Below are 9,654 nucleotides of genomic sequence, written 5' to 3'. Positions count from 1 at the left end.
AACCAAATCGGCGGAGAGATGTAAACAGCAGATGACGATGGCACGGTGCGGTTCAATGATACTGGACGTGTGAACTTTGGTTGAACTCTGAGATGTATTCCCTGACAGCCAGTGCAGTGGGGCAGGTTAGAGAGGCAGGCATCTGGAATGGGCACCCAAATACGCGGAAGGGGGAAAGTACGGTGGGGTGAATTGGTAGATTCGATTATTCCTTTTTTTTTTGTATAATATATATTTTTTTGCATCTCATTCCCAGAGTGACCGGAGATTGACCGCGTGGGGCTGAGTGGTTGTGTGGTGTGGGGGGAGTGCGGGGGGGGGGTGTAAGCAAGGAGGTGCTGCTGTGATCTGGGTGTTTGTGACACTGCAGCCCGGCAGAGTTTTGTCATGTTAAGTGCTACCGCACCAGTGGAGCCATGTTCTACCAATAGATTCTCTTTTCAGGGGAATCCAGTGTTTTGGATACTGGAGCCACAATAATTGCCATAGTGCTTTATTTCAACATGTCTTTTGCCGTATACCCATTATCAGAAAATATGGTCTGATCCCTCTTCTGTTTAGGGAATAAAAAAAACCTCTATTTGATTAATTTATGTCCTTCACCTTATGGTAGTAAGATGTACACAGTAATAGCTATGAAAACACAGACCGGTCTGGTTTTCATCAGAACTTTCCAGCTGTATTTGAAATATTAAAACATCGGCATCGTAATCTTTCAGCAGAAGCCTCTACACAGTTGCGTTCGGTTGAAACTATATAAAAACCTGTGAAAGTCAGTCCGTCCGTCCGTGTCTGTGGATGGGAAAGCACTCGGGTGTGTTTTAAATAATACATGTGTCACTCCAACGAGGTGTGAGATGTCCTCAGAGTAGGAGTGTGATGGCAGGCTGTCGGTGGGAAGAAGCATGAGGAAAAGTTGCATGATATAGGGGAAAGAAAGCAGAAACTGTGACGTCCCAAAGAAATGAGAACAGTAGAAACGTGTGAGTGGAATGTGAATTCATGGCACATTTGACCGGGGCTGTGTCACTCTGGAAAAGCCTTTTTGCTAAATTACTTAAAAGAGCTTTGCGTGAGTAACCAACAGGTTCAAATCCCGTAGCAGATCATTGTTAAACATGTTAAATTACGATTCGTTTTTCCACCAGATTTGATCCAGAAAGTTTCTGAAGCTTTGACTGAGTTACGTGTAAGTGTACAATAATAATAACATACAAAAACAACTGGCGGATGAATGACAATATTTTTTTTTCACTGTACTAACTTGATAGATTGGAGGGGCTTCTTGAAGGTGAGGATCAGGGGGGTGCTAGCTCTTTCGTTTGGTGGGTTTTAGGATGGAGAAGGAACTGGAACTCTGGGTTATTCCCACAAAAAAGTGGAGCCGGAACGTTGCTCTGGACAGCTCATGCCCAAGTCATGCACTGCGTGAACTGAAACCCCAAAGAGGCTTTTCACAAAACTCAATTAAAGACTGGTTGATATTCTGTTCTTAAAACCCTTTCTGTGTATTGTAACGCCTCACCTTGGGTTTCTATTGTGACATCCTCTGAGCTCAGGTGCTTTCATTTTAGTGGCTGTATGACACCATACCCCTGTTTTGAGTCTATTTTTACAGTGTGTTTTAGATGTCTTTGGATGGGACGAAAAGGTCATCTGACAAACAAAATTCAGATGTGTTTTTCTTATTTGTAGTTCTGTGTAATGCTCAGACTGGGTTTATATTTTTTAAATGTCCTCCCCTGGGGCGTTTTGACATTTGAACAGAACTTTAAACCCGTCACTCATATTATTTTTTTTACATTTCTAAATTAATGGTTGATCATGTCGACTCTTCATAGCCTGTGCAGCAGATTCCCAAGGCTGTATTCACCCAACACCAGGCATAGTTCAAAATGATTAGTGTTAGTTATTTATTTATAGTCCTTTAGCTGTGACTGAAGCACACAAAACATAAATTAAGCACTGAAGACTCAAACACAACTTTGAGCTCACAGCTTTTCGGATGGTTTCTCGTTGCGTTCTTTCAAATAGAGGGGCGCATTTTTCTAGCACTTCTCTTCCATCAAGCCTCCTGTTTATCGTCTCCCGGCATGCTTTGATGAGCACAGCCGTCACTCTTTACCTTTACACCACAACCGCCTAGCTCACATGGCTGTCCGGGTGGTGTACTTGATGGGTAGACCACATCTTTAACACAGTCAATAACACTTAATAAAAACATGACTGGGAGCGGTTATGGCATCCTCCATCACTCCTCCATCACCTCTCTAACCTCATCACTCCTCCATCACCACTTTAACCTCCATCACTCCTCCATCACCTCTCTAACCTCATCACTCCTCCATCACTCCTCCATCACCTCTCTAACCTCCATCACTCCTCCATCACCTCTCCAACCTCCATCACTCCTCCATCCCCTCTCTAACCTCCATCACTCCTCCATCACCTCTCCAACCTCCATCACTCCTCCATCCCCTCTCCAACCTCCATCACTCCTCCATCCCCTCTCCAACCTCCATCACTCCTCCATCACCTCTCCAACCTCCATCACTCCTCCATCCCCTCTCCAACCTCCATCACTCCTCCATCCCCTCTCCAACCTCCATCACTCCTCCATCACCTCTCTAACCTCCATCACTCCTCCATCCCCTCTTTAACCTCCATCACTCCTCCATCCCCTCTCTAACCTCCATCACTCCTCCATCACCTCTCTAACCTCCATCACTCCTCCATCCCCTCTTTAACCTCCATCACCTCTCTAACCTCCATCACTCCTCCATCACTCCTCCATCACCTCTCTCACCTCCAACCCCACCCTGCACCAACCTCCTCCTCTTCTGGGCCCCCACCCCGGGGATTACAGGGCCATCTGGGTCCCCGGTGGGGCTGATGGGGGCTCTGCTCAGCAAGGCCCTGCGATCGTTAACCCTGATTAACCTGATGTGTCGTTCAGTCGAGGAACAGTGTGAAAATCCACTGCAAGTCGTGACCCACTGCCCTGCCACTGAACCAGGGGGAATTGGGAAGGAGGAGGGAGGGAGTGGAGGGAAGAGAGAGGAGGTGTGTGTGTGTAAAGAGGGACATGGGAGGCGGGGTAAGGAGCCAGATAAATGCAGAGAGACGTGAAGAGTGGCAGCAGTACAAATGACAGACTCACAGAAACTTGTCTGACATTTTATTTAGTTTGATTGATCAAAAAGCTGAGGCAAATGTTAATTATCCTGAGTGGAAGTCACATCTGTTTGATTTTCTGGGAAGCTGTTGTGTGGATGTCGATCTCCGTTGCAGTCATGTCTGGACAGGATTACTGTCATGTTGCCAGTGAATCTGTAGTATTTAAGAAAACACTTATCAACTTCAGTAGAATGTGTAAACCAAGTAAGCCGCCATATGTTTAATGTTAGCGACTTGATTCCCATCATTTTTTAGCTTCGTTGTATTATTCAATTATAGCTGTTTTATTTCTCCTTTAATATTCCTTCATTCCTTTGGTATGTGATAGTTGGACATGAGCCGCTCGTTCTCCTTTGTACTGCTCTTGATTGCACCAAAACACCACCTGATCGACGAATATCAATGTTATCATGTTTATACAGGAACAATATTTGTTACGCATTTAACGTTCACTCAAAACGTTAATGTCAAGGAAGTTCAGATTTTAGGACTTCATATTTAGATGGTTCATTTCCGGCATCCAGTTGAACCCAGGTGATTTCAAGGTGTTGTGTGCAAAAATGTCACCTGCCAGAATACCCTAAAGATCAGAGCTATGAAGGGATGCATATCTGTAGGAAAACAATGTATGCTGTTGGTCATTTGGAAAGTTCTTGAAGATGCAGTCTGCGATGTTTGGCCACTGGTTGTACAATTGGTGCTGGGAATGTCATCAAAATACCATCAAAATACTACTCGCTTTCCAACTTCTAATTTAATGACTAACTGAGAAAGATAGCGATTGTGCTTATAGACCACACATATACATAACATTTCACAGTGTTAGCATGGTAGAAATTGTACAAACGCGTCCTTTAAGAATTCATGGGTACCAATGCTTTGGGTACAAATGAACATCCATATTCAAAACAAAGTGATATTGAGAATACACCAATCATGGCCAGCTGCTTTCTTGACCCCATAACTAATCAACGTTCGGACTTACTCTCTGTCCATCACAGGCTCCTCTCATCCCTCGTCTCATCCTGCTGAAACCATGTTAATCATCCCCATTGAAAAGAATCCATCTGGATTTGGTATCGGCTTGAAAATAGAGAAAGACAGGAAAAAAGAAAGGGTGTGAGAGACTGGAGAAAGAGGAGGCCCAGGGAGAGAGGTGGTAGTGGAGGGAGGTGGCCCAGGGGGAGAGGTGGTCGTGGAGGGAGGTGGCCCAGGGGGAGAGGTGGTAGTGGAGGGAGGTGGCCCAGGGGGAGAGGTGGTAGTGGAGGGAGGTGGCCCAGGAAGAGAGGTGGTAGTGGAGGGAGGTGGCCCAGGGAGAGAGGTGGTAGTAAAGGGAGGAGGCCCAGGGAGAGAGGTGGTAGTGGAGGGAGGGGGCCCAGGGGGAGAGGTGGTAGTGGAGGGAGGTGGCCCAGGAAGAGAGGTGGTAGTGGAGGGAGGTGGCCCAGGGGGAGAGGTGGTAGTGGAGGGAGGTGGCCCAGGGGGAGAGGTGGTAGTGGAGGGAGGTGGCCCAGGAAGAGAGGTGGTAGTGGAGGGAGGTGGCCCAGGGAGAGAGGTGGTAGTGGAGGGAGGGGGCCCAGGGGGTGAGGGCATGTGTGAGAAGAGGGCAGGAGGAGCTTGGTTACCATGGCAAATTGGTGACCCGGGATTAAGCAGTGCAGACAGTAGTCGTTTGATTTGATCAGGCAGTGCTGTGTTGTTAAATCACTCATTAAATCCAATTAGAAAGGGGTGCAGAGGAGAGGGCAGTTTAAACCGGTCCAAGCTGCTCCCGGTACAGATTGTGACCCCGCCGACCGATGCGGAAGCCTGCATGTTGCTGTGAACTCTTGAACTTGCTGCAGGATGGAGAGCCTCACAGGACACTCTCCCTCCCTCCCTCCCTCCCTCTCTCTCTCGTCCACGGTCCCCTCGAAGCCATGGCTGTTTCCTCTCGCTCCAGTCTCCTCCCCCTCCTCCCCTCTTTCGCTCTCTCTTCCTGTCTGTTGCCGGGGCAAAATATAGACGTGATGCACATGATGGACGCCGAAAACCCTGTTGCAACGAGGAGCGACAACGAGGAGCGCTCCCCCCGGGTTCGGCCACTCTGTCTTCATTGTCATGCCAATTAGTGTTTTGGTGCAGGAAAAGGGGAAAGCGGTAGATGGCAGTTTGGGATGCCGTCACACCGCAGAAAACCCGTCTGAGAAATCCCTGTCGCCACACACCATCGACACTTAACGCCGTTGCTTCAGAGGACATTTGCGGCGCCCACCTTCCCTAGTTTAGCGTGATTTGGTACAATTTGCTGATCCTTTACATGCTGTGCTTTTATTAATTTATTCTATCATCTATATGACTACCGTGAAGGATATCGTTATGATGGAGCACCTCACTTCATCACTCACTGGAGAAGCATTTGTATTAAACGTGCATGAGCAATAATATCCCATTTATCCCAGGGCCACATCAAAACCAGTCACTTCTGGCTGAGGCTACATGCAGTGCTTTCAAGTTGTAACATGAATAGTTGATGGTGAGTGTTGTCAAATGCAGCAGTCGAATGGTTCGGATCTGGGTCTAAATCCCAACGACGGTCAAGTGAGATCAGTTGGGGTAACCATCTTCCCAGAGGGAGTTATTTTGTCCACAATCAGCCACTGTAAACCGATTTTCATCTGAAATATCCCTTTTGTAAAAATTCTCCTGACATCAGAATGCTCCATTATGATTCTTATTCTTATTTTTTGGTATCATGCAATTCTAAAACATTTTGTTAATGCTAACAATTCTGTAATAAAACTGCTGCTGGAATGTATAACAGCTTGTGTAAGTGCAAAATAGCCCCGCAATCTAATTTAGCAGGATTTCATGAAACCAATTTATTTTAGTAGATGGTCAAAATTTCAGCAGATTTCTGCAATTCCCCACTTGTTTTCAAGTTTACTGGTGGATTCTTATTGTAAATTTTTTTTGGCTGTGGTACAGCACATCTGAGTCCACTAATCGACTCATCATCTCTTTCGTTAAGCATTTTAATAACAGACTATTATTTATTATTATATCTTGCAAACAATTGACCAACCTAGTGTATGAAATACACAACTCATTAAAGATGTGTCATCATTATGTTAGTGTCAGACAGAATCAGGAACATGCTATATACACATTCAACTCATTATTTATTAATTGGCCTGTTTTGTTTCTCATATAAAGTGGTCCCTAATGAATATCACTGCATACTTACGGTAAGTGTTCGGATCAAATTACCCGTCCATAATCATTTCATGACTTTTAAATGGGGTTGCTCATCACTGCAGTTGTGATAGAGAGAAAACGGTTACGGGCCCTCATTCTGGACCGATTTCAAGGTCTAAAAACCCCAATATACAACTCTGAAAAAAATTAAGAGACCACTGCACCTTTTTCTTTCTTTTCCAAAAAAGTCGAAAAGGAATGTTTTGAGTGTGGAACAGAAGCGTTAAAATTTGCAGTGGTCTCTTAATTTTAACCCTTCTGTTCCTCACTCAAAACCTACCTATTTGACTTTTTGGGAAAAGAAAGAAAAAGGTGCTGTGGTCTCTTAATCTTTTCTGAAGCTGTATGCTTAGGTCATCCCCAAGAGCCACTGGCACAAGAGAAAACTGTCCATTATACAATGTCCACTTGCTTTATGAAAGTAAAAATAGATTTACAATACTAATAAACCTGGGAACATACATATAAAGCTATTTATATACGAACTATATGTTTTATTAGCAATTTACAATCATGATTTAAAATTTAATTTACCAAGACCAATGGTGGTTTATTCACTTGATTAATTTATAATATGAAACTCAATTACCTGCTGTCATTATACTGGTAATTATATTTGTCACTGTGCATTTTGAGATAAAACCTCAACAACATATTACAAAAAATTCTGATAATATGAAAATGAAAGTCTTTTTTTTTGTTTTTATGTATTTTGGAATTGGACTTTGGGATAGTTAAACCTGAGGCCGTAATGTAAAATCATGTAAAATACCCCCTTGGTTCGCAATCATGAGATCACATTCTGTCATTGTGGATTTTAAATTTTTATTAGTTTGTACATTTGATCTCCCTGAAGTTATTAATGAAATAAAGCATTAAGTCAAATCTCTGTCTGTTGCACGTAACTAAAATCTGAAAGCAACAGTCTTGAATAATTCTGAGCATGTTTGCGTTATCAGACAGCTGTGGGCAAGATGTGGGAATGTCATCATCATAAACTTTTACACATAGCCATGCCAGTTGTCCACAACCCGCCGAATGCATGTTTTCAACCAATGTGGCTCATCTATTTCCCACAAATTATTGTTATGTTCTTATGAGGTTATTATTATTCATCTTGTTTTTTAAATAAGTAACAGTGGCTGTACAAATAAAAACACATTTTGTTCGTAAATGCATCACTTAAACGTGTCGATGGACAACAATGTAGTCTTGTTTAAAGAGGCCACCAACTAGTTTAAAAAAAAAACTGTTCCAAACAGCGCTTTCAGTTTGGCTGTAAAACCTGACAGGTTGTTGGACCATGCAAACAACATGGACTGGGCAGGGAGGCCATGCTAGGCTGTGGTAGCCGTTGGACAGTTCTGAGGTGGGAGATGACGTACGAGGAGGAAGAGTAACTGCTGTCTGACTACGCATGAAGCTAAACCATAAATTATAACCATGTCGCTGAACAAGTGTAATATACCATGTGGTATTTGACATTGAGAAAAGACAGTTAACCTAAATTGCTCTGAGGTCGTCGCTGTAATTAGTATGTGTTTTTAGCATACTTATCTGGTAAAATAACTGGAAAATAAAATATAAATACATTTAATTTCTGCATGTGCCCTATTCACTGGGGTAGACGAAAATACTAGCGGTAGCCAGGCATCACTATTTTTTTTTTCTAAATATAAAAGTTTATTAAATTAACAAACAAAATCTTGCCCACCTCAGTGGTACAGTACCGATTGCCATCAAACTGTATTTTTGTTAAAAAAAAATCTGGAGCTTTATTTGACAGAAATGTGTGGACCAGTGGGCTGGACACAAACCCCCAGTAATGTGTACGTGTGTTCTGGAGGCAGTTGCCAAGACCCCTGGAAAAACACCATCAAACACTGTATTAATGTTCATTATTTTTATATTTTCCATTATAGTACTTGTGCGTCTATTTCAATATTACATTTATTTTGAGTCATGATGCAGAGAGTCAGCCTTTTTAATTATTGTGTGGAGAATACTACTTCCTTCAAGGGTTAGTATTTTAATCAAAAAGTTGTCCATACCTTTTTGTAGCAGTATTCATTTCACCAAACATCAGTTGTGTCCAGGTCAAATATTGTGACCCTGAACGTCAGATTTTGTGATAGTTACATACCACTACCGCTATCCATGGAGGTGAATATCATATCAGAGCCACTCTATTTTAAATGTCTCTAACTCCCTGTGCGTCTCCCTCAACACCACATCTAAGTAATGAGGATTGCTAACCTCTGAACCAGGCCAATATAGACTATGACACAAGGGAGTCGTATTGCTTGCCCCCCTCTCTCTATGTGGAAGGTTACGCTAATTGAATCCCACAGCAAGGCACTAACTTCTTCCCGCCACAAGGCCAGAGGCCTCGTATTGCCGGCTGTCTCGATCATTTTCAGATGAGAAAAGAATGTTGAGGATGAGTGTCGATGTGTTTCGGAGTAGTTATCATTATAAATCAGTCAGATAATGACAAGCTGGGTTGGGGGGGGCAGCTCCGACACCACAGACGCTCTATTAAAACACAGGACACCATCCGGCATTCCTGGTCCTTTTTGGTACTTCACCGCAAAGCAGCAACCTCTCACAGTTGAACAGGAAGTGGATTTTCCATCGCCATCGTTATTTCCTTCAGAAGACGTTAGCGCTAACGCAGAAGTCGCGGATGTTGTTGTGAGCTTGGCTCAGTTGTGTGGCTAACTCCCATGTTAACGACTGAACAGGAGATTGGAAGTGTGAAGGATTCTGAGATGTTTGAACTAGAACAGCCACTCTACCATCTGGAACGCCCAGTGTCCTAGTTCTGTGATTTTTACTCTAGTCTCACGGTCCCCTCTGGGAGAATGTCATGGAGTACTGGCTTTTAAGTTATCATCCACGAGGGTGCTGCATGTGGCCGGCAAAATGTGTTTTGTCTAATTAAAAAAGAACAGTGTTTTGAAGCATCTGCAATGTCATATTTTGTTTTCTGTTTAGTGTACGTTTTGGGCAGCAATGCACACTGTTTATGATAGAAATTGGCTTGTATCTATTTCACTGGTAGCATTTTATGTGCCTTTATGCTGCAAAATCTTTCATGTAATCATAACTGTGAACCGCCGTGGCGTTGATAGAAAGTATACCCTGGCACTGATAGCATCATGTTCCCTGGGCTTCAGTGAACACTCTGGTCCTCACTGTGTCCCTCCCCCTTCTCTCTCACTCTCTATATATAGCTGTAGC

Source organism: Esox lucius, chromosome 8, assembly GCF_011004845.1.
Source record: "Esox lucius isolate fEsoLuc1 chromosome 8, fEsoLuc1.pri, whole genome shotgun sequence".
NCBI lineage: Eukaryota > Metazoa > Chordata > Actinopteri > Esociformes > Esocidae > Esox > Esox lucius.
The sequence above is the reverse complement of the archived record's forward strand: the minus strand, read 5'-3'. Positions refer to the sequence as shown.